At 45.8% G+C, this 26166-nt stretch overlaps 1 protein-coding gene across 3 annotated transcripts in view; it reads right to left on the reverse strand.

The window, feature by feature from the left end:
- Positions 1 to 26166, reverse strand: part of LOC118398374 (SAM and SH3 domain-containing protein 1) — a 328711-nt gene that overhangs the window by 118931 nt on the left and 183614 nt on the right. The window contains exon 1 of one of the 3 annotated variants that reach the window (XM_052470653.1): positions 24649 to 24984. The exons of the other annotated variants lie outside the window; for them this stretch is intronic. The gene's annotated coding sequence lies outside the window, so the exon portion shown is untranslated. Of the gene's footprint in view, positions 1 to 24648; positions 24985 to 26166 lie in introns of those variants that run through there. 3 annotated transcript variants of the gene reach the window in all.

The raw sequence follows: 26166 nt of genomic DNA on the forward strand, positions 1-26166 counted from the left end.
GTGCTCACAGCTTGGAGTTGAAGGAGGAGAGAGATTCAGGGATAGAGGAAATGTGGAGTGTGTTTGTGTGTGTTTAGGTTGGATGGGAGGCCCCCTCTCTGGCACTGAGCCCAATGGCTGATGGGGGATGTGGAGCTGTACAGTCGGACTGGCGTAACCACGGAAACAGAAACAATAACATCTCCTCCGTTATGAACACTTGACATACTCTAAATGACCAAAAGTATGTGGACACCTACTTGTTGAACGTATCATTCTAAAAGCATGGGCATTAATGTGGAGTTGGTCACCCCTTTGCTGCTATAACAGCCTCAACTGTCGGCGTTCCAATTCATCCCAGGGGTGTTAGATGGGGTTGAGGTCAGGAGTCTGTGCAGGTCAGTTAAGTTCTTCCACACCGATCTTGACAAACCATTTCTGTATGCTTTGTGCACAGGGCTATTGTCATGCGGAAACAGGAAGAGTCCTTCCACAAACTGTTGCCACAAAGTTGGAAGCGCAGAATGTCACTGTAAACTGTAAACTGTAGAGTTAAGATTAATCTTCACTGGAACTAAGGGGCCTAGCCCAAACCATTATTCCTCCTCCACCAAACTTTACAGTTGGCATTATGCATTGGGGCAGGTAGCGTTCTCCTCCAAACCCAGATTTAACCGTTGGACTGCCAGATGGTGAAGCGTGATTCATCACTCCAGAGAACGTGTTTCCACTGCTCCAGAGTCCGATGGCAACGAGCTTTACATCACTCCAGCAGACACTTGGCATTGCGCTTGGTGCTGCCGTTGCTTCCAGAGGCAGTTTGGAACTCGGTAGTGAGTGTTGCAACTGAGGACATACGATTTTTATGCGCTACATGCTTCAGCAATCGGCGATCCCGTTCTGTTTGCTTGTGTGGTCTACCACTTCGCTGCTGAGGCGTTGTTGCTCCTAGCCATTCCACAATAACAGCATTTACAGTTGACCGGGGCAGCTCTAGCAAGGCAGAAATCTGACGAACTGACTTGTTGGAACTTGTTCTTTGACGATGCCCTGTTGAAAGTCACTGAGCTCTTCATTCTACTGCCAATGTTTGTCTATGGAAATTGCATGGCTGTGTGCTCGATTTCATACACCTGTCAGGGTGTCCACATACCTTTGAATATATAGCGTATCTTTATCATGGGTGGAAAAAAATCTCCATCTGAACAGATCATTCTAATGTCACTTGACCTGATAAAATACAATGTTACGTAGCACAATCTGATGAATCGTATATATAAAAACAAATAATATAAATACGAGTTTGTATTTTCTTAAATGGGCCAGACTACGCTTGCACTTATCCCCGACTTTCTGCCTGCGCACGATGCCTGATCTGAATATCAATGCCCAGTGATGCGGCTTGCAGTACAACTGCACAAACCAGCCTCTCTTAACTGGCAATCAAATCGTCTCAGACCGATGAAGCCGAGCATAAATCCATCCAGGTTCCAGCGCAGCCCAGAAGCACCCAGATCTTTATGGCAGATTGAATGGCATATATATGTATATATGAGAGAGAGAGAGAGAGAGAGAGAGAGAGAGAGAGAGAGAGACCCCCCAGCGCCCACGTCTAAAGCCAGAACACTGTTCTCGCTCTCCTTACCCACCATTCCTCATTTCCTGTTCAGCTGAAGCTCTTCTGAAGAACACAGGGACAACACATTTGGGGCAGGTCCAATCTCCTCACTTCACTTCAGTAGTTTACGCAATAACCATCTGACCAACAGCTTGGGGGGAAATATTGTGTCGATCTTCCAGTAAAAGACTTGAGGCTGGAGTTTGTTATTCTAAGTCAATGGGGTAAACCACTAGTGGGAGGACTAACCTGACTCACCAGTCTCATGGTTTACTGTATCTAAGACTGATGACAGGGATTGCTCAACTGCGTACTGTTTATATTGTAGTAATACGTCTGCATGAAATGTAGACATTTATCAGTAAAGTTACCCCGCTCTTCTTTTAAACACATGGCTCACTAACAGCCATAGGGAGAGAGAACATTTGACGGAATCATGTGTTAGTGCTGCTCTCTGAGGCCTGGGCTAAACAGAAAGAGGGAGAAAGAGAGGGAGGAAGAGAGGGAGGGGAGGTGTGTGTGTGGAGTACAAGAGGAGCTTTCATGGATGTAGGATCATAAATCAGGAGAGGGTAGGATGGGGTGGGAAAGGGCCGTGCTGGAGCAACAGCACACTCTGGGGCTGGGGATAGGAAGTACAAGAACCAGTCACACAAGTATGGAGTGGAATGGAGAACAGGAGAGAAGCAGAGTACTGATGTTCAGATTATGGATGTATAGGTTTGAGGGTCAGTCATTCACACACACGCACGCATACACACACACACACTTAATACTTCAGCGCTTTTATGTATTTACAGACTCATAGTTTTACAACGGCCATTAACCACCACAGCCCAAATGAGACAGACGTTCACTGAAGAATCTATAAAATAATTATAATTTGGTGAATGATTAATTGTGGCCCCTTGAGCCCCACATATATACACACCCACACACATTCTGCAGTTCAGCATGTTCAAGGATAACATTCCTGCTATAAAAAAAATGGATGTGTTCTCTCCATTAATGTTTAAAAAGTTAGCAGCACAGCTGTCTGTGGCTGGGGCTTATGGCTGAGGGTAGGCTGGCTGTACCCTGCTCCCTGGCAGAGCAGAGCTCCATGGAGGCGGTATGGACCAAATGAGAGGAGCTGTGGTCACACGCCAGGGCAGAGCAGGGCCCCGGCACCGTAACTATAGCCTTCTCAACTCCCACCCTCTCTCTAACACCAACCTTCTCAAACCCCCTTCTCTTAACCATCAGCTTCTCAACCCCCTCTCTCCTAACATCAGCCTTATCAACCACCCCCTCTCTCTAACATCAGCCTTCTCAACCACCCCCCCTCTCTAACATCAGTCTTCTCAACCCCCTCTCTCTAACATCAGCCTTCTCAGACCCACTTCTCTCTAACATCAGCCTTCTCAACCCCCTCTCTCTACCATCAGCCTTCTCAACCCATCCTCTCTCTTACATCAGCCTCCTTAGCCACCCCTCTCTCTAACATCAGCCTTCTCAAACTCTCTTCTCTCTAGCATCAGCATTCTCAACCCCCTCTCTCTAAAATCATCCATCTCAACCCCCCCTCTATCTTCAGCTTTCTAAACCCCCCTCTCTAACACCAGCCTCCTCAATCCCACCCCCCTAACAACAGCCTCCTCAACCCACCTGCTCTCAAACATCAGCCTTCTCAACCCCCTCTCTCGCTGACTTCCACCTTCTCAACCACCCCCTCTAACAACAATCTTCTCAACCCCCACTATCTCTAACATCAGCCTTCTCAACCCCCCTCTCTGACATCAGCCTTCTCAACCCCCTCTCTCTAACATCAACCTTCTCAACCACCCCCCTATAACAACAGCCTTCTCACCCCCCTCTAACATCAGCCTTCTCAACCCCCTCTCTCTCTGACATCAGCCTTTTCAACACCCCCCTTTTATAACAACAGCCTTCTCAACCCACTATCTCTAACATCAGCCTTTTTAACCCCCTTCCTCTAACAACAGCCTTCTCAACCCTCTCTCTCTCTAACATCAGCCTTCTCAACCCCCTCTCTCTAACATCAGCTTTCTCAACCCCCCTCTCTCTAACATCAGCCTTCTCAACCCCATCTCTCTAACATCAGCCTTCTCAACCCCCTCTCGCTAACATCAGCCTTCTCAACCCCCCCTCCCTTGAACATCAGCCTTCTCAACCCCCCTTTCTCTAACATCAGTCTTCTCACCTCTCTCTAACATCAGCCTTCTCAACCCCCCTCTCTTTAACATCAGCCTTTTCAACCCCCTCTCTCTCTAACATCAGCCTTCTCAACCCATACTCTCTCTAACATCAGCTTTCTCAACCCCCCCTCTATAACAAGAGCCTTCTCAACCCACTCTCTCTAACATCAGCTCTTTCAACCCCCCTCTCTAACAACAGCCTTCTCAACTCCCACCCTCTAACAATAGATTTATCAACCCCCCTCTCTCTAAGATCAGCCTTCTCAACCCCCACTAAAATCAGCCTTCTCAACCCCCTCTCTCTCTGACATCAGCCTTCTCAACCCTCCCTCTATAACAACAGCCTTCTCAACCCTCCCTCTATAACAACAGCCTTCTCAACCCCCACTCTCTCTAGAGCTTTAGCCCAGATAGGGATCCCCAGACCATATACTGATTGCCAGAATATCCTGATACTGGGAGCTGGCTCTCGCTGATACCCACCTCCCGATACCCCCCTGGTGCTGAGGTCACCACCTCACTCACACCAGTCGTATATCCCTACATGACATCATCGCTGATACAAACAGGAAAAGCGTGTGTACACACACACACACACCAGTACAATCTGTCGTCGGCATTATCATATAATCTGTGAGTATTATTGCTGCTGCCCAGGTAACATAGCTAATTGTCTCATCTCAAAATGACATGTGATCTCTGACCTGCTAGAATAACACAAATGAATTCCACCGCAGCTTTCTACTGTAGGCCTATCTGCCCTCTGAAATGAATAAAACTAGATGTAAATCAGCATTTAATATCAACCTCCACACAAGCCGCATACATCCAGCAAAAACAAAAAAAAAGGTTTCAGAGCTGTTATCAAAATGAAGAGCCACAGGTACCACACACAAAAACATGCGCACAAGGCACCAACTACAGCCATTTCCTACTCACTTTCATCCCTGATCGGAACGAAGGATGAAATAAATGATGGAAAGTGTTCTACAGGAAAACAGACTGATTGGTCTAGTCAGGATGGGTTTGGTTTGTATAAGCAGTGTAATGGGTGTTTAAATTGTGAAATGAGAATGAAATCTGACCATTAAATCTCTATGACTGGGTAGAGTGTGAAGGAAGATGTTGCGGCAACGTGATAGTCCTAACAAAGGCACACGCAGGCCGGACGCAGACAGGATGGGTTGTTACTGCAGACACATTTACACTAACACAGAAATCATGGAAGCCAATTCAATTGTAGTATGCTTGCACAATCCAAAATAAACTAGAGGGAAATTATTTTCGGCCTGCTGCTCTGTTACATATTGGGCAATTCCCTATTCTACTTCATATCAACTCTACTGCATCTTTCACAAAAGAGCATGTACAGTGCCTTCGGAAAGTATTCAGACTCCTTGACTTTTTCCACGTTTTGTTAGGTTACAGCCTTAATCTAAAATGTATGAAATAGTTCTTCTCTCTCATAAATCTACACACAATACCCCATAATGACAAAGCAAAAACATGTTTGTAGAAATGTTTGCTATTTTATATAGAAACTCAGCAAAAAAAGAAACGGCCCTTTTTCAGGACCCTGTCTTTCAAAGATTATTCGTAAAAATCCAAAGAACTTCACAGGTCTTCATTGTAAAGGGTTAATGAACATTGTCACGCCCTGGCCATAGAGATCCTTTTATTCTCTATTTTGGTTAGGCCAGGGTGTGACGAGGGTGGGCATTCTAGTTTCGTTATTTCTATGTTTTCTATTTCTTTGTTTTTGGCCGAGTGTGGTTCCCAATCAGAGGCAGCTAGCTGTCTATCGTTGTCTTTGATTGGGAATCATACTTAGGCAGCCTTTTCCCGTCTGTGTTTGTGGGTAGTTAGTTTCTGTTTAGTGTCTGCATCTGACATAACTGTTTTTTTCTCTCTCTTTGTTATTTTGTTTGAGTGTTTTTGAGGAATAAATTATCATGGACAGTTGCCACACTGCGCTTTCGTCCATGCCTTCCGATGAGAGACGCTAAAGAAATACCCACCACCAAAGGACCAAGCAGCGTGGTCAGGAGGAGCAGGGATCCTGGGCCCGGGAGAAGAGTGAGTGGAGGACCTCATGGACATAGGAGGAGGTTATGGCAGGGGACAAGACCCTGCCATGGAACAGGCGGAAACAGCAAGGGATGAACGGCGGCGACACCAGGAGTCACGGGAACGAGGCAAGCACGAGAGGGGGCACACAGGGAGAGTGGCAGAGTCAGGGTTCAGACCTGAGCCAACTCCTCGTGCTTACCGTGGTGAGCCATGCTATCCGGTTCTGCGCACCATGCCTTCAGTGCGCATCCACAGCCCGGTGCGTTCTGTGCAAGCCATGCTAGAGTGGCCATGCTTGAGTGGGCCTTCAGCCAGGACGGATTGTGCCAGCTCAGCGTTCCTGGCCTCTGGTGCGTCTCTTCTGCCCAGGTTATCCTGCGCCAGCTCTACGCACGGTGTCCCCGGTTCGCCAGCAAAGCCCAGTGCGGCCTGTTCCAGCACCCTGCACTTGCCGGGCTAAGGGGGGTATCCAGCCAGGACGAGTTATGCCAGCTTTGACCCACCCATTTGTTCAGGGACACATTATTCAATTTCTGTCTGTTGTTGAATCTTGTTATGTTTATACAAATATTTACACATTTGAAGTTTGCTGAAAATAAACGCAGTTGACAGTGAGGACGTTTTTCTTTTTGATGAGTTTATATTAAAAAACTGAAATATCACATTTACATATCACCTTTACTCAGTCCTTTGTTGAAGCACCTTTGGCAGCAATTACAGCCTCGAGTCTTCTTGGGTATGATGTTACAAGCTTGGCACACCTGTATTTGGGGAGTGTCTCCCATTCTTCTCTGCAAATCCTCTCAAGTTCTGTCAGGTTGGACAGGGAGCGTTGCTGCACAGCTATTTTCAGGTCTCTCCAGAGATGTTCGATCGGGTTCAAGTCCGGGCTCTGGCTGGGCCACACAAGGACATTCAGAGACTTGTCCTGAAGCCACTCCTGCATTGTCTTGGCTGTGTCCTCCAGACGTGACGCTTGACATTCAGGCCAAGCATGTTGAAAGATTTTAATACGAGACACGTGCTACAGTAGGACTTACATTTACATTTACATTTAAGTCATTTAGCAGACGCTCTTATCCAGAGCGACTTACAAATTGGTGCATACACCTTATGACAACCAGTGGAACAGCCACTTGCATCTAAATCTTGTTGGGGGGGAGAAGGGGGGAGAAGGGATTACACCCTTACTTACCCTATCCTAGGTATTCCTTGAATAGGTGGGGTTTCAGGTGTCTCCGGAAGGTGGTGATTGACTCCGCTGTCCTGGCGTCGTGAGGAGTTTGTTCCACCATTGGGGGCCAGAGCAGCGAACAGTTTTGACTGGGCTGAGCGGGAACTGTACTTCCTCAGTGGTAGGGAGGCGAGCAGGCCAGAGGTGGATGAACGCAGTGCCCTTGTTTGGGTGTAGGGCCTGATCAGAGCCTGGAGGTACTGAGGTGCCGTTCCCCTCACAGCTCCGTGGCAGCACCATGGTCTTGTAGCGGATGCGAGCTTCAACTGGAAGCCAGTGGAGAGAGCGGAGGAGCGGGGTGACGTGAGAGAACTTGGGAAGGTTGAACACCAGACGGGCTGCGGCGTTCTGGATGAGTTGTAGGGTTTAATGGCACAGGCAGGGAGCCCAGCCAACAGCGAGTTGCAGTAATCAAGACGGGAGATGACAAGTGCCTGGATTCAAGTACTCTGCGGATGTTGTAGAGCATGAACCTACAGGAACGGGACACCGCCTTGATGTTAGTTGAGAACGTCAGGGTGTTGTCCAGGATCACGCCAAGGTTCTTAGCGCTCTGGGAGGAGGACACAATGGAGTTGTCAACCGTGATGGCGAGATCATGGAACGGGCAGTCCTTCCCGGGAGGAAGAGGAGCTCCGTCTTGCTGAGGTTCAGCTTGAGGTGGTGATCCGTCATCCACACTGATATGTCTGCCAGACATGCAGAGATGCGATTCGCCACCTGGTCATCAGAAGGGGGAAAGGAGAAGATTAATTGTGTGTCGTCTGCATAGCAATGATAGGAGAGACCATGTGAGGTTATGACAGAGCCAAGTGACTTGGTGTATAGCGAGAATAAGAGGGCCTAGAACAGAGCCCTGGGGGACACCAGTGGTGAGAGCGCGTGGTGAGGGAGACAGATTCTCGCCACGCCACCTGGTAGGAGCGACCTGTCAGGTAGGACGCAATCCAAGCGTGGGCCGCGCCGGAGATGCCCAACTCGGAGAGGGTGGAGAGGAGGATCTGATGGTTCACAGTATCGAAGGCAGCCGATAGGTCTAGAAGGATGAGAGCAGAGGAGAGAGAGTTAGCTTTAGCAGTGCGGAGCGTCTCCGTGATACAGAGAAGAGCAGTCTCAGTTGAATGACTAGTCTTGAAACCTGACTGATTTGGATCAAGAAGGTCATTCTGAGAGAGATAGCGGTAGAGCTGGCCAAGGACGGCACGCTCAAGAGTTTTGGAGAGAAAAGAGAGAAGGGATACTGGTCTGTAGTTGTTGACATCGGAGGGATCGAGTGTAGGTTTTTTTTCAGAAGGGGTGCAACTCTCGCTCTCTTGAAGACGGGAGGGACGTAGCCAGCGGTCAGGGATGAGTTGATGAGCGAGGTTAAGGGAGAAGGTCTCCGGAAATGGTCTGGAGAAGAGAGGAGGGGATAGGGTCAAGCGGGCAGGTTGTTCGTCAGATTTCATCTGGAGAGAGAGGGGAGAAAGAGGTCAGAGCATAGGGTAGGGCAGTGTGAGCAGAACCAGCGGTGTCGTTAGACTTAGCAAACGAGGATCGGATGTCATCGACCTTCTTTTCAAAATGGTTGACGAAGTCATCTGCAGAGAGGAGGAGGGAGGGGGGGGGAGGATTCAGGAGGGAGGAGAAGGTGGCAAAGAGCTTCCTAGGGTTAGAGGCAGATGCTTGGAATTTAGAATGGTAGAAAGTGGCTTTAGCAGCAGAGACAGAGGAGGAAAATGTTGAAAGGATGCCAGGTCCGCAGGGAGGCGAGTTTTCCTCCATTTCCGCTCGGCTGCCCGGAGCCCTGTTCTGTGAGCTCGCAATCGAGCCACGGAGCGGGAGGGAGGACCGAGCCGGCCTGGAGGATAGGGGACATAAGTCAAAGGATGCAGTAAGGGAGGAGAGGAGGGTTGAGGAGGCAGAATCAGGAGATAGGTTGGAGAAAGTTTGAGCAGAGGGAAAGAAGATAGGATGGAAGAGGAGAGAGTAGCGGGGAGAGAGAGCGAAGGTTGGGACGGCGCGATACCATCCAGTAGGGGCAGTGTGGGAAGTGTTGGATGAGAGCGAGAGGGAAAAGGATACAAGGTAGTGGTCGGAGACTTGGAGGAGTTGCAATGAGGTTAGTGGAAGAACAGCATCTAGTAAAGATGAGGTCAAGCGTATTGCCTGCCTTGTGAGTAGGGGGGAGGGTGAGAGGGTGAGGTCAAAGAGGAGAGGAGTGGAAAGAAGGAGGCAGAGAGGAATGAGTCAAAGGTAGACGTGGGGAGGTTAAAGTCGCCCAGAACTGTGAGAGGTGAGCCGTCCTCAGGAAAGGAGCTTATCAAGGCATCAAGCTCATTGATGAACTCTCCGAGGGAACCTGGAGGGCGATAAATGATAAGGATGTTAAGCTTGAAAGGGCTGGTAACTGTGACAGCATGGAATTCAAAGGAGGCAATAGACAGATGGGTAAGGGGAGAAAGAGAGAAAGACCACTTGGGAGAGATGAGGATCCCGGTGCCACCACCCCGCTGACCAGAAGCTCTCGGGGTGTGCGAGAACACGTGGGCGGACGAGGAGAGAGCAGTAGGAGTAGCAGTGTTATCTGTGGTGATCCATGTTTCCGTCAGTGCCAAGAAGTCAAGGGACTGGAGGGAGGCATAGGCTGAGATGAACTCTGCCTTGTTGGCCGCAGATTGGCAGTTCCAGAGGCTACCAGAGACCTGGAACTCCACGTGGGTCGTACGCGCTGGGACCACCAGGTTAGGGTGGTTTGGAGCGTTTGTATGGTCTGTGCAGAGAGGAGAGAACAGGGATAGACAGACACATAGTTGACAGGCTACAGAAAAGGCTACGCTAATGCAAGGAAATTGGAATGACAAGCGGACTACACGTCTCGAATGTTCAGAAAGTTAAGCTACGTAGCAAGAATCTTATTGACTAAAATGATTAAAATGATGCAGTACTGCTAAAGTAGGCTAGCTGGCAGTAGCTGCGTTGTTGACACTACACTAATCAAGTCGTTCCGTTGAGTGTAATAATTCTACAGTGCTGCTATTCGGGGGCTAGCTGGCTAGCTAGCAGTGTTGTTTACGTTACGTTGAGTTAAAGAACGACAATAGCTGGCTAGCTAACCTAGGGAATCGGTCTAGACTACACAATTATCTTTGAAACAAAGACGGCTATGTAGCTAGCTACGATCAACCAAATCAAACCGTTGTACTGTAATGAAATGAAATGAAAATGTGAAACTACCTGACCGGGTTGTTGAATTCAAAACAGTAGACGTTGGCTAGCTGTTAGCAGTTAGCTGTTGGCTAGCTAGCAGAGTCTCCTACGTTAAGGACGACAAATAGCTGGCTAGCGAACCTCAGTGAATTAAGATAATCACTCCAAGGCTACACACACTAAACTACACAATTATCTTGGAAACAAAGACAGCTATGTAGCTAGCTAACACTGAACTAATCAAGTCGTACAGTTGAGTGAATAGCACTACAGTGATGCTAATCTGTGTGCGTTAGCTAGCTCCTGGGCGAATAGCAGTGAAGGCTACGTTAGGGCGACGAAATACGATAATTATGCAATTATCTCTGATACAAGGACGGCTATGTAGCTAGCTAAGAAGAATTGCTAAGATTAGACAAATCAACCGTTGTACTATAATGAAATGTAATGAAAAGTTATACAACCTGCAGAGCGAAGTGCGAATGCGACCGCTCGCTCCAACCGGAAGCAACTCCGGCTTATGCTCTATTCTAATTTATTTCACATACATGTACACATACACAGTTAATATGATCAAGAAGCTTAATTACATTGCACACAAATAATAAAAGATTACAGAATAACACTTAACCTCTAGCGTCGAGCAATCCCGTATCCGGGAGCGTAATCATAGCCTCAAGCTCATTACCATAACGCAACGTTAACTATTCATGAAAATCGCAAATGAAATGAAATAAATATATTGGCTCACAAGCTTAGCCTTTTGAAAACAACACTGTCATCTCAGATTTTCAAAATATGCTTTTCAACCATAGCTACACAAGCATTTGTGTAAGAGTATTGATAGCTAGCATAGCATTAAGCCTAGCATTCAGCAGGCAACATTTTCACAAAAACAAGAAAAGCATTCAAATAAAATAATTTACCTTTGAAGAACTTCAGATGTTTTCAATGAGGAGACTCTCAGTTAGATAGCAAATGTTCAGTTTTTACTAAAAGATTACTTGTGTAGGAGAAATCTCTCCGTTTTGTTCATCATGTTTGGCTAAGAAAAAAAATCTGAAAATGAAGTCTCTACAACGCCAAACTTTTTACCAAATGAACTCCATAATATCGACAGAAACATGGCAAACGTTGTTTAGAATCAATCCTCAAGGTGTTTTTCACATATCTATTCGATGATAAATCATTCGTGGCAGCTGTGTTTCTCCTCGAAGCAAACTAAATATACACGCAGCTGGAGATTACGTAATAATTGCAACGGAGGACACCAAGCGGCCACCTGGTAGATGTAGTCTCTTAAGGTCAATCTTCCAATGATTTGCCTACAAATACGTCACAATGCTGTCAACACCTTGGGGAAACGACAGAAAGTCTAAGCTCATTCGTGACCCATACACAGCCATATAAGGAGACATTTGGAACACAGCACATTCAAAATCTGGGGCACTTCCTGTATGAAATTTCATCTTGGTTTCGCCTGTAGCATTAGTTCTGTGGCACTCACAGACAATATCTTTGCAGTTTTGGAAACGTCAGAGTGTTTTCTTTCCAAAGCTGTCAATTATATGCATAGTCGAGCATCTTTTCGTGACAAAATATCTTGTTTAAAATGGGAACGTTTTTTTATCCATAAATTAAAATAGTGCCCACTATATCCAAGAAGTTAAAACACTTAATTCAGCTCTGAGGGAAGTAAGGCTGTCTGTATACTGCACGTACAGGTGAATGATGACAGCTGAAATGTGCTGGATCCTACAGAACATAAAAACTGAACGAAAAACAGTATTTTTGACCCCCACCATATGGCTTGAATGTCATTACTTAATTGGAACCAAGTGCAGCTCCGAGCAGAGCTGTCATAACTTCCATTGCCAAGCTCACAAAGCCTTGCGGTAACAAGCTTCATACGCCCACACTGGGAAACTGTTGACGACAGATGTGCTAGAAAGATGGTGATGATGGAGACCTTAGCAGAGCGTACGAGAGTCAACAAACTATCAGAAGTGTGTGTGAGACTCTGTCAAAGACACACGAGTGTGGGGCCCATCTGGGCATGAGTTGGGAGTTGAAACCCGTAGAGGGACATTGACAGAGTTGCTGATCGGCACAAGGGCTTTGGCTATTGCCTTAATGATGGATGGCATGGTTGACTAGCTTGAAGTGTTGATGAGAGAAGTGATGCAGGAACCTTGGGTTGAAGCGTCTATTGACCAACACAGAGGTAATGCCGATGACAGAAGGCATGCCCTGACCAAGTGCTTTAAAGTCACTATACTTTAAACCGCAGATTGCATGGTCCTGTGTATGTGAGAGAGAGAGAAATTGGGGGGTAAAAAGAAAGAGCGTGAATGTGTGTGTGTGTTTGCGCACATGTCTGCTGGTTCTCCAGTAATCTGTCTTGAAGCATGTGCACAATAACGGTATGACAGTGATGGATGTCTGACTGCTCAGAGGTGTGTGTCTGTGTGTAGTATGTGTGAGGTGGTGTGTGCTCAGATAAGAGATTCAAGGGAAAAAACACAGGTCAGAGATAAAAACATCAGCACAGGTTTTAGACACCGTGCTGAAGACGTGCCTGGCCTGTAATAAGAAGGGATGGATAGAGAGGAGAATGGATGGAGTCCTGTCTGTTCCTTTGCACTCCTAAGGAGAATAAAGGGTTTTCTATTGGAAAAACAAATGTTTGCCATATGTTTATGATCGCTCACTCATCCTTTTTGTATATTGTCAGTAACGTTTATAGATGCACTAAATATGGCTTTATTTCCGGCGCCGACAGAGATGGCCGCCTCGCTTCGCGTTCCTAGGAAACTATGCAGTTTTTTGTTTTTTTTTACGTGTTATTTCTTACATTAATAATATAATAATAATAATTATGGCATTTAGCAAGACGCTTTTATCCAAAGCGACTTACAGTCATGTGTGCATACATTCTACGTATGGGTCTTAGCGCCATGCTCTACCAACTGAGCTACAGAAGGACCACATTAGTACCAGGTCATCTTAGGTTTCATTACATACAGTCGAGAAGAACTACTGAATATAAGATCAGCGGCAACTCACCATCAGTACGACCAAGAATATGTTTTCCGCGACGCGGATCCTGTGTTCTGCCTTACAAACAGGACAACGGAATGGATCGCATGCAGCGACCCAAGAAAACGACTCCGAAAAAGAGGGAAACGAGGCGGTCTTCTGGTCAGACTCGAACAAGGGCACATCGCGCACCACTCCCCAGCATTCTTCTTGCCAATGTCCAGTCTCTTGACAACAAGGTTGACGAAATCCGAGCAAGGGTGGCATTCCAGAGGGACATCAGAGACTGCAACGTTCTCTGCTTCACGGAAACATGGCTCACTGGGAAGAAGCTATCCGATGCGGTGCAGCCAACGGGTTTCTCCACGCATCGCGCCGACAGAAACAAACATCTTTCTGGTAAGAAGAGTGGCGGGGCGTATGCCTCATGACTAACGAGACATGGTGTGATGAAGGAAACATACAGGAACTCAAATCCTTCTGTTCACCTGATTTAGAATTCCTCACAATCAAATGTAGACCGCATTATCTTCCAAGAGAATTCTCTTCGATTATAATCACAGCCGTATATATCCCCCTCCAAGCAGACACATCGATGGCTCTGAACGAACTTTATTTAACTCTTTGCAAACTGGAAACCATTTATCCGGAGGCTGCATTCATTGTAGCTGGGGATTTTAACAAAGCTAATCTGAAAACATGACTCCCTAAATTTTAGCAGCATATCGATTGCGCAACCAGGGGTGGTAAAACCTTGGATCATTGTTACTCTAACTTCCGCGACGCATATAAGGCCCTGCCCCGCCCCCCTTTCGGAAATGCTGACCACGACTCCATTTTTCTGATCCCTGCCTACAGACAGAAACTCAAACAAGAGGCTCCCACGCTGAGGTCTGTCCAACGCTGGTCAGACCAAGCTGACTCCACACTCCAAGAATGATTCCATCACGTGGACTGGGACATGTTTCGTATTGCGTCAGATAAAAATATTGACGAATACGCTGATTCGGTGTGCGTTCATTAGAATGTGCGTCGAAGATGTCGTTCCCATAGCAACAATAAAAACATTCCCTAACCAGAAACCGTGGATTGATGGCAGCATTCGCGTGAAACTGAAAGCGCGAACCACTGCTTTTAATCAGGGCAAGGTGTCTGGCAACATGACCGAATACAAACAGTGCAGCTATTCCCTCCGCAAGGCTATTAAACAAGCTAAGCGTCAGTACAGAGACAAAGCGGAATCTCAATTCAATGGCTCAGACACAAGAGGCATGTGGCAGGGTCTACAGTCAATCACGGACTACAAGAAGAAATCCAGCCCAGTCACGGACCAGGATGTCTTGCTCCCAGGCAGACTAAATAACTTTTTTGCCCGCTTTGAGGACAATACAGTGCCACTGACACGGCCTGCAACGAAAACATGCGGTCTCTCCTTCACTGCAGCCGAGGTGAGTAAGACATTTAAACGTGTTAACCCTCGCAAGTCTGCAGGCCCAGACGGCATCCCCAGCCGCGCCCTCAGAGCATGCGCAGACCAGCTGGCCGGTGTGTTTACGGACATATTCAATCAATCCCTATACCAGTCTGCTGTTCCCTCAAGAGGGCCACCATTGTTCCTGTTCCCAAGAAAGCTAAGGTAACTGAGCTAAACGACTGCCCCGTAGCACTCACTTCCGTCATCATGAAGTGCTTTGAGAGACTAGTCAAGGACCATATCACCTCCACCCTACCTGACACCCTAGACCCACTCCAATTTGCTTACCGCCCAAATAGGTCCACAGACGATGCAATCTCAACCACACTGCACACTGCCCTAACCCACCTGGACAAGAGGAATACCTATGTGAGAATGCTGTTCATCGACTACAGCTCGGCATTCAACACCATAGTACCCTCCAAGCTCGTCATCAAGCTCGAGACCCTGGGTCTCGAACCCGCCCTGTGCAACTGGGTACTGGACTTCCATTAGTACTATTTATTGGTCCTTTGGTGTGCCGCCTTCAGTTTTATCACCACCTGTAAGCCTCCAGTGCCAGTATTCACTTTTTGCTTGTTTGTAATTTACTAAATAAAATATTAATCTTTTATTGTGGTGAGGGTAGGCAACAACATCTCCTCCCCGCTGATCCTCAACACGAGGGCCCCACAAGGGTGCGTTCTGAGCCCTCTCCTGTACTCCCTGTTCACCCACGACTGCGTGGCCACGCACGCCTCCAACTCAATCATCAAGTTTGCGGACGACACAACAGTGGTAGGCTTGATTACCAACAACGACGAGACGGCCTACAGGGAGGAGGTGAGGGCCCTCGGAGTGTGGTGTCAGGAAAATAACCTCACACTCAACGTCAACAAAACTAAGGAGATGATTGTGGACTTCAGGAAACAGCAGAGGGAACACCCCCTATCCACATCGATGGAACAGTAGTGGAGAGGGTAGCAAGTTTTAAGTTCCTCGGCATACACATCACAGACAAACTGAATTGGTCCACTCACACTGACAGCGTTGTGAAGAAGGCGCAGCAGCGCCTCTTCAACCTCAGGAGGCTGAAGAAACTTTGGCTTGTCACCAAAAGCACTCACAAACTTCTACAGATGCACAATCGAGAGCATCCTGGCGGGCTGTATCACCGCCTGGTACGGCAACTGCTCCGCCCTCAACCGTAAGGCTCTCCAGAGGGTAGTGAGGTCTGCACAACGCATCACCGGGGCAAACTACCTGCCCTCCAGGACACCTACACCACCCGATGTTACAGGAAGGCCATAAAGATCATCAAGGACATCAACCACCCGAACCACTGCCTGTTCACCCCGCTATCATCCAGAAGGCGAGGTCAGTACAGGTGCATCAAAGCTGGGACCGAGAGACTGAAAAACAGCTTCTATCTCAAGGCCATCAGACTGTTAAACAGCCACCACTAACATTGAGTGGCTGCTGCCAACACACTGTCATTGACACTGACCCAACTCCAGCCACTTTAATAATGGGAATTGATGGGAAATGATGTAAATATATCACTAGCCACTTTAAACAATGCTACCTTATATAATGTTACTTACCCTACATTATTCATCTCATATGCATACGTATATACTGTACTCTACATCATCGACTGCATCCTTATGTAATACATGTATCACTAGCCACTTTAACTATGCCACTTTGTTTACTTTGTCTACATACTCATCTCATATGTATATACTGTACTCGATACCATCTACTGTATGCTGCTCTGTACCATCACTCATTCATATATCCTTATGTACATATTCTTTATCCCCTTACACTGTGTATAAGACAGTAGTTTTGGAATTGTTAGTTAGATTACTTGTTGGTTATCACTGCATTGTCGGAACTAGAAGCACAAGCATTTCGCTACACTCGCATTAACATCTGCTAACCATGTGTATGTGACAAATAAAATTCGATTTGATTTGATTTTCGAAAAATGCCCTTGAGAGATGTAGCATTTCATATTGGAAATTAAATGATGTGGACTGTATTTATGTTTACAATACTAGTATAAAGTTGTCCATATGCATGTAGGGGAGGGTTTGTCGCACTCTAGCGACTCCTGTGAGGAGCCGGGCGCATGCATGCTGACACGGTCTTCAGGTGTACGGTGTTTCCTCTGACATATTGGTGTGGTTGGCTTCTGGGTTGAGCTGGCATTGTGTCAAGAAGCAGTGTGGCTTGGTTGGGCTGTGTTTTGGAGGACGCATGGCTCTCGACCTTCGCCTCTCCCGAGTTGCAGCGGTGAGACAAGACTGTAACTACCAATTGGATACCATGAAATTGGGGAGAAAAGAAAGAAACTGAAAGCTACATGTGTGTTCTCTATCAGGTTGTGTTTTGTGTTCTAACCATTGCCGTGGCCATGGCACAGTGTTGCCAGTTCGTTCCATAGCTGTCATTATGGGATTTTGGGGGCTGAGCTCATTACTGAATAGCTTTTATTGCACTGGCAACAACAAAAGAGAGCCTTATTCCCCAGAGACTGTACAACAGCCTTGTCATGCCAAACATGGCATGATAATTCCATAAGAACTTGGCAAGAGACTAGAAACAGACTGGTAATCAAGCTAACTCTACACCAACACACTGCAATCTGCTCGCTGCCACTTCTTGCAGTGGCCAAGAGGAACAATGATCTGGGTAGAAGTTACCCTGATGAACTGCTTACCAGCTTACCCTCCCCAAGTCCTTAACCAATTAATAGAGAACTGACCTTATTTAGATCAGTAACTTCATCCATGACATCATACTGTATAATGCCAGGGTGTCGCTATGGACAGAGTGACCGCTGACCTAAACAACCTCTATACATGACAATGTCAGTCATACTGACCTCAGATCAGTAGTTAGAGTACTGAAGAGTCATACATCTCAGTAACAAAGACACAGAAATGTTTCAATACTTGAGAGCCATACTGACCTAGTAACAGTTAGACCTTCATATAAGAGTTGACATGGTAAACCAAGAGAAAAACTGAGTTGAGATCAGCAATGACATCATCAGAGAATTGCAGGAAAATGTTACTCCATATGACAGCACAGTCTACATTCTGACTTCACATCAGCCTAAAACTGTGCCTGAGAAAAATATTGACCTCAAAGCACTACACATTTATATACACACACACACAGACACATTGGGCTGAGCGAGAGGTCCACCAGCTGCACTTCAAAGAGAGAAAGAGAGAGAGAGGGAGTGTGAGATATCAATTCGATTTCAATCTCTCTCTCAAAGCGGAAGCAGAACGATCGAGAGAAGAAGCGGGTAACATATGTGAAGTTAATTGCCAAAATAAAAGAAACACTTGAGTAAATGAGGGATACAGTATATTGAAAACAGATGAGTTAATTAATTAACATCCCATCATGCTTAGGGTCATGTATAAAAATACCCAGTTGCCCATTATTTTGGCTTCCATGGCTAGAAGAAGAGATCTCAGTTACTTTGAAAGACATCTAAGGAGCATAGGAGGTGTAAAAGGCGTGTGTGTGTCTGAGTGTGTGTGTGTGTCAGTCACCAGACCTCTACCCAATTGAACAGTTATGGGACATTCTGGAGCGGCACCTGAGACATTGTTTTCCACCACCATCAACAAAACACCCAATTATGACATTTCTCATGGAAGAATGGTGTCGCATCCCTCCAATAGAGTTCCAGACACTTGCAGAATCTAATGCCAAGGCACATTGAAGCTGTTCTGGTGGCTCTTGGTGGCCCAACGCCATATTAAGATACATTATTAGACAACCCCAGTGTGGGTGTCAAGGTAATGAGGGATGGTGTTCGGTGTCTCAACCCCTCCCGCCCCTTCCTCCCACTCATCCTCCTCCACAGACAGGAGCGGGGGATCAGATGTGTAGTGACATGATTAGTGGTGTTGTGGAGCAGTAAGGCTGCAGCAGATGTTATGAAGGTTTTCTCACTTCCTCTGTAAATCTGGATGTCCAGGCAGGACACGCCAAACGTGACAGCTGGTGATGTCATCCATCCTCCCCCTGTTGGTAGTGTGGGGCGGTGGGGATGTGCCCTGGCCTGGCACAGATCAGCGGGTATATAGTTATACACAGTGGTGGAAAAAGTACCCAATTGTCATACTTGAGTAAAAGTAAAGATATCTTAAAACTGAAAGTCACCCAGTGAAATACTACTTGAGTAAAAGTAAAGATATCTTAAAACTGAAAGTCACCCAGTGAAATACTACTTGAGTAAAAGTCTAAAAGATTTTGGTTTAAAATATTCTTAAGTATCAAAAGTAAAAGTATAAGCCATTATATAGCTATTTTATTTATTTAGATATTTTTTATTTATGGATAGCCAGGGAACACTCCAACACTCAGATATAATTGACAAACGAAGCACATGTGTTAAGTGCGTCCGTCAGATCAGAGGCAGTAGGCATAACCAGGGATGTTCACTTGATAAGTGTGTGAATTTGACACTTTTTATGTCCTGCTAAGCATTCAAAATGTATCGAGTACTTTTGGGTGTCAGGGAAAATGTATGGAGTAAAAAGTACATCATTTTCTTTAGGAATGTAGTGAAGTAAAAGTAAGTTGTCAAAAATATAAATAGGAAAGTAAAGTACAGATACCCCCCAAAAATGAGTTAAGTATTTAGTTAAGTACTTTATAGCACTGGTTAAACAGAGCTGGGCTGCCTGGCACAGAGCACAGTATTAGAGAGACGAAGCTTTGAATACAGCACCCAGGCTCTACACTGGAATCCCTATCTATTCATTAATAGATTCCATTCTGTTTGAAATCCCGTCACTTCCCTTACATTTTTTGGGGGGGAAAAGTTACGTAAAAAAACACGTGTGAAAAATGCGGAATTTGTATACATTTTTCACGAGTCAGATGGTGGTTTTCAGACACGTGTGACGTTTAGCATGTTCATTTTTCACGTGGCAAAAACACATGACATTTTCACAAGTCAGACCGGGTTTTCAGACACGTTTGATGTCTTACATGGATTTTTCACGACTCAGATTTGGTTTCCTGACATTTCACACATTGAAACTTTCACGTGTGCTTTCTTTTGTAACCAGTGGGACCATTAGACCAAGCACGCCGACACTGGGTCTCTCTTCCAATGTGTAGTATATGTATTATACATTTCTCTCTGTAAAGATTATGCATGTTGGATGTATCTAGTGAACACTTTCAGACAATGCAATTCATCATAACAACAACACATTATTGTGCACTTAAAATTGTGCACTTAAAATTGCAAATAGTTAACTCAAGTTAACTGATTGACTCTGACAGAGTCTTTTCTATCTCTTTGTAGAAAAGTACACTACATGGCCAAAGGTGGAGCTGTACGGTCAGACTGGCGTAACCACGGAAACAGAAACAAAAACATCTCCTCTGTTATGAACACTTGACATACTCTAAATGACCAAAGGTATGTGGACACTTTGCTCTTTGAAAATCTTAAAATCATGGGCATTAATATGTAGTTGGTCCCCCCTTTGCTGCTATAACAGCCTCCGCTCTTCTGCGAAGGCTTTCCACTAGATGTTGTAACATTGCCGCAGGGATTTGCTTCCATTCAGGCACAAGAGCATTACTGAGGTTGTGCACAGATGTTGTAGGATTAGGTCTGGCTCGCAGTCGGCGTTACAATTCTCCCATGGAGTTGAGGTCAGGGCTCTGTGCAGGCCAGTCAAGTTCTCGACAAAACATTTCTGTATGGACCTCGCTTTGTGCATGGGCGTATTGTCATGCTGAAACAGAGAAGGGCCTTCCCCAAACTGTTGCCACAAAGTTGAAAGCATATTACCATCTAGAATGTCATTGTATGCTGTAGTGTTAAGATTTCCCTTCACTGGAACTAAGGGGCCTAGCCAAAACCATGAAAAACAGTCCCAGACCCTTATTCCTCCTCCACCAAACTTTACAGTTCACACTATGCATTGGGGAAGGTACTGTAGCATTCTCCTGGCATCCGCCAAACCCAGATTCATCCGTTGGACTGGCAGATGGTGTGACTCATCACTCCTCATCACTCCAGACAATGTGTTTCCTGCTCCAAAGTCCAATGGCGGCAAGCTTTACAACACTCCAGCCTACGCTTGGCATTGCATATGGTGATCTTAGGCTTGTGTGCGGCTGCTCGACTATGGAAACCCAACAGATCTTGTGCTGATGTTGCTTCCAGAGGCAGTTTGGAACTCGGTAGTGAGTGTTGCAACCGAGGACAGACAATTTTTACGCGCTACGCGCTTCAGCATTTGGTGGTCCCTTTCTGTGAGCTTGTGTGGCCTAGCACCTTACTGCTGAGCCGTTGTTGTTCCTAGACGTTTCCCCTTCACAATAACAGCACTTACAGTTGACCGGGGCAGCTCTAGCAGGGCAGAAATTTGACGAAAATACTTGTTGGAAAGGTGGCATCTTATGACGTGCCATGTTGAAAGTCACTGAGCTCTTCAGTAAGGACATTCTACTGCCAATGTTTGTCTATGGAGATTTCATGGCTCTGTGCTCAATTTTATACACCTGTCAGCAGTGGGTGTGACTGACATAGCCGAATCCACTAATTTGAACGGGTGTCCACATAGTTTTGGCCATGTTAGCAATTAACATGCGACCATTAGATACAAATTTCAGCAAAAGTAAACTTTGAAAATACATATAATTAGCGTGGTTCATATGTACACATGGAAACACACATATAAACCCTCATTTGTAGAAAGAAAACAATTTCAGAGCCCCAACATTTATAACGTAAATAAAAAACAATCTGATACACCATCTTGTTCTCATTAACTTGCATACAAAAGTTGGCTACGCTAATGTACTAACTGAGAAAATATCACTTGCTTTTCACTCAGTCAAAACAATTATATTATACATCACAATTACCAGAACTTCAACACAGTTTAGTTAAACATGTTATTTCTACATTTTGAAAATGTAACCATGCGTACAAACCAGTAAACAGAGGAGACAAGGAGAGCGAGCTTCTCTGTTCTTTTCACTGGCCTTCTTCCAACGATCACGGACAAACGTACGAAGAAGTGAGGCGCTGGCCTGCAGCAGGAACACTCCGAAGGCCTCTCCCTAGTGGTAGTGCTAAGTACACATGTATATCAATGCAATACCGTGGAGGACGGCAATGGATGGCTCAGAAATAAGACATTATTATTTTTAACGCACTTGAATTATTATACTCAGGTAGGCTAAGTTACCTTTTTACAGAATGGAAATTGCTGATGCAACATGTTAATAACATCGCCTTTTCAAATGTGGGGATGACACTGTTTCAGGCCCACGTGTAAAACTTGCAAATCCACATGTTATTTAGATTTTCACATATTTCACAAAAGTTACAAAACTGCACATTCGATTTTCACGATTGAACGTTTCAATGCGGTCCTGCGGTCCCTCGTGAGAGTTGCATTTTCACACGCGAACTTGGAATTCCACACGTGAAAGTGAGATTTTCACATATGGGGTGAAAACATGTTATTCTCCTCACGTGAAAAAAATTGTGTTGACATGAACTCAATGTAATATACTCAACAAAAATGTAAATGCAACATATAAAGTGTTCGTACCACGTTTCATGAGCCCAGGAAGACCAGAAAATGTTCGATACGCACAAATGTCTGTCTGAAATAAAGCCCATTTGTGGGAAAAATTCATTCTGATTGGTTGGGCCTGGCTCCGCAGTGGGTGGGCCTAGTTGCCAAATGGGTGGGCCATGGTTGCACCCTTGCCCAGTCATGTGGTGAAATCCGTAGATTAGGGCCTAATTAGTTTAGTTTTCCATTGACTGATTTCCTTATATGAACTGTAACTCAGCAAAATCTTTGAAATTGTTGCTTGTTGTAATTTCTATATTTTTTTCAGTACACATGGCCTAACTGCTTTTCAACTCAACAATCAGCTATTTGGTAGGCTTCTTGCTGCGTGCGCTGCCCTACATTTCATGCTTAAAACAATCCAGAGTTAATTTTTCAAATCATGCTCCCTGGTGTACTATTATGAATGATCATGTGGTGGGAATTTTAATGTTAGTGCTTTTCTTATAAATCATCTCTGTGTTCTGTTCATGTGCTGTTCTATAAGCCAAATTCAGTGACTGACGAAACATGAGAACGAGAATGAAAGATATCTCAGTTTCAAGGTCACATGAATGAAACAAAACGTTAATGATGAATGAACTCTGCTAAATCATGCAATTATATGATGTCTGTGTATAGCCGCATATAAGAGAACTGCCGGGACTGCCCCAAACAGAGCGCCTGATTGATACGTGTGCATTGAGTTGGTTGGAACCTCTCCAGTGCGTTAACAAAAAACAATTATTCACATTGAGATTGACTTCGAGTGTCCCTGTGTAAGAATATCCACAACAATTGTATGGATTTGTGTATAGGCACAAGTAATTATATAGCAGATTTTGGCACATTCACATTTTATTCAATTTACTTCAGGGGAAGAGCCTATTGGATGCCGACATCATCAATGAGGAAGTAACCAGTGCATAAAACAGCTGGCCGAGTTCAAATGGCGACATAAAATTCAAAGCAATCGGCACACTGCCTAAACGGCCGACTGGCAAAGCAAACTTTTTGGCACTGTCACTACTCTCTGCTTTCTTAAAGTGAGAGAAAGATGTGCAGGATGGCAGCCGCTGCATTGGAATGATTTTACTCAACTTTTTTTTGTAAAATTTTGGCCTTGAGCTATAGAAACCCAACTGACCCCCCCCCCTCCACCGCCGCCGCCTGTGGATAGCTTCATCCATGTACTAAGAAAGTCCAAGCACATGAACAATACAAAACAAAACAGCAGGCCTTCTAGGGGAGGTACCCTGGGAGGCCCTTGGCTCCATACCTACTTCCCCTCCTCTATCACTCATTCTCCTCACTCCCTCTGTTCCCTTGGTTCTTGTTAGCTGGCTGCTGCTCCAGATGTCGACCCCAGAGGCCCGGACAGGAAGGGAGGGGAGAGAGAGAAATAAAAGATAGAGCTCTACACTCCCTCAGCAACATAGATCTTTGTCAAATCCCCTCGCCTCTAAACACACACTGAACAAGGACTGGCCGTGTACGTGTGTGCTTGTTTCTGTGTTGTCTGTGTGTGTGCTTGTCCGGGGGAAGAAGAGATCAATAAACAGCCGTGAGGCTGAATGCATTGATATTTAGCAGGGTTCTTTATTTGGCTTGGTGTGAGGCTTTTGTTCTCGGTCAATGGCTCAGGAAAAGGCCGACGATAAATAGTAATAAAGCCTGATCCATTCATCCCTCTCTCTCTCTTCATCCCTCTCTCTCTCTTCATCCATCTCTCTGCCTGTCTGGCTCCAGAGAAGAGATCTGAGCCACCGCTCACACTGTCATGTACTGGAGCACCAAGGAGCAAAGGGCTAATTGTGGCTAGTGGAGCCAAACACAAACACATATAAATACAAACAGACACACATTCACACACAGACAGGCAAGCACCAGGAGGCACACACACACCCAGCATGAGGCCGTGCAGTGAGGATCAGCTAGCATCGTGACTCAGCAGCATCAGTCAGTCAGAATGCAGAGGCATGCTTCACAGAGTTTCAGTTAACACACCAGCTCTCCCATGCCAACCCACTCTGAAATCAGTTACATTCGCCATGAAACCCCTGTCTAAAGCTACAATTTCTCTGTCTGTTTCAAGACAAATTTTCAGAGTAATTAAACTCTGGTGACTTCTCTTTCACAAAACATTGAAATCGTTCACAATACAAATAAATAAAAGAACAGAGAAAATCTTCCCGGAAAATGAAATGAAGGAACCTCACAAACAAAATACAAGTACTCACCGCGATAGTAGAGCCACGGACAGTCCAAGTGTTTCAGAGGAAATGGTCCGTAACTGCACTGCTTACTGTGTTCGCCTCTCTCAGAGCCGGAGCAACAAGTAGAGTGCAGTAGGCTAGGGGACAATGCATGGCTTGGCGGAGCAGCAGAACAGAGCAGCAGAGTAACAGAGGTCCAGTCATGAAGCACAGATCTGATCGACTCAAGGGGTGGGAGGGGGCTAGCTACATGCTCCCTTTCTCTGTGTCTTTACCCACACTGTATATCGCCCCAGCTCGCTCTGTTGCTCTCGTGCTCTCTCTCTCTCTCTCTCTCTCTCTCTCTCTCTCTCTCTCTCTCTCTCTCTCTCTCTCTCTCTCTCTCTCTCTCTCTCTCTCTCTCTCTCTCTCTCTCTCTCTCTCTCTCTCTCTCTCTCTCTCTCTCTCTCTCTCTCTCTCTCTCTCTCTCTCTCTCTCTTTCTCTCTCTCTTCCTCCCTCTTTCTCTCACAGCTGCAAGCCCAGAGTGGGACCGGTTTGGTAAGTATGACTGGCATATTCCTGTTGTAACATAGAAAGAGGAGCCCCACCTAAAAACTCAAAACTGATCCCGGGCCAGCCCCTCCGACCAGCCCAGCTGGCTGCTGTGTGCTTGGAGCTGACGGGCTGCCTGCGTGCCTGCCGCAAACTCATATTGAGTCATTTGTCTGTCATGGTCGTGAAGATCAAGACCAAATTATAGGGCTCTTCAAATTCTTTCTTCCAACTCTTCAACCATCTCCCTCTCAAGTTCCCTCTCTTTCCCTCCTTCTCACTCTCCTCTTGCTTTCTCTCTCCCTTACTCCCTCTCTCCTCTGAGAAAGGCCCTCATTTAAAAATGGCCTTCATACAGTGAACGGAAGAAGAAGAGGGGGAGAAGAGAGGGAAAAAGTAACTCGATACAGCTGAAAAGCAACTATTATTTAAATGAGTCACTCAGTGAGGTTGGGGTTTTTCAACGTTAAATCGGGAGGAGAAGAAGAAATAAAACATCATTCTGCTTTGCAACGATAGAGGGCCTGACAACACCCTAGAGCCGTGGGAGGGAGGAAATGAGCGAAAGAGAAGGGGAAAGAGACAGAGGGCAAGGGGGAACAGACAGGGAGTGGGAAGATGACCAACAAGCCCTCCCTGTTCTTCTCATGAACCCCAAGGGAGGGATGGGGCTTACAGAGTCAAACAGACTCGCTGACAGGCATAAGCACCCACAATCCACCACAGCAGTGAGGTCACATGGGACAGTTGTGGGCATGGAAATATGATAAAATTATTTTGATTTCTATGGTCGTGGAGACAAGAACTGCAGAAGTGATGTCATATACAGCAGTGATGTCATATACAGCATTAATGTCATATACATCAGTAATTTCATATACAGCAGTGATGTTATATACAGCAGTAATGTCATATAGAGCAGTAATGTCATATACAGCAGTAATGTCATATATAGCAGTAATGTCATATTCAGCAGTAATGTCATATAGAGCAGTAATGTCATATACAGC

Source organism: Oncorhynchus keta, chromosome 19 (assembly GCF_023373465.1).
Source record: "Oncorhynchus keta strain PuntledgeMale-10-30-2019 chromosome 19, Oket_V2, whole genome shotgun sequence".
NCBI classification, from domain to species: Eukaryota; Metazoa; Chordata; class Actinopteri; order Salmoniformes; family Salmonidae; genus Oncorhynchus; species Oncorhynchus keta.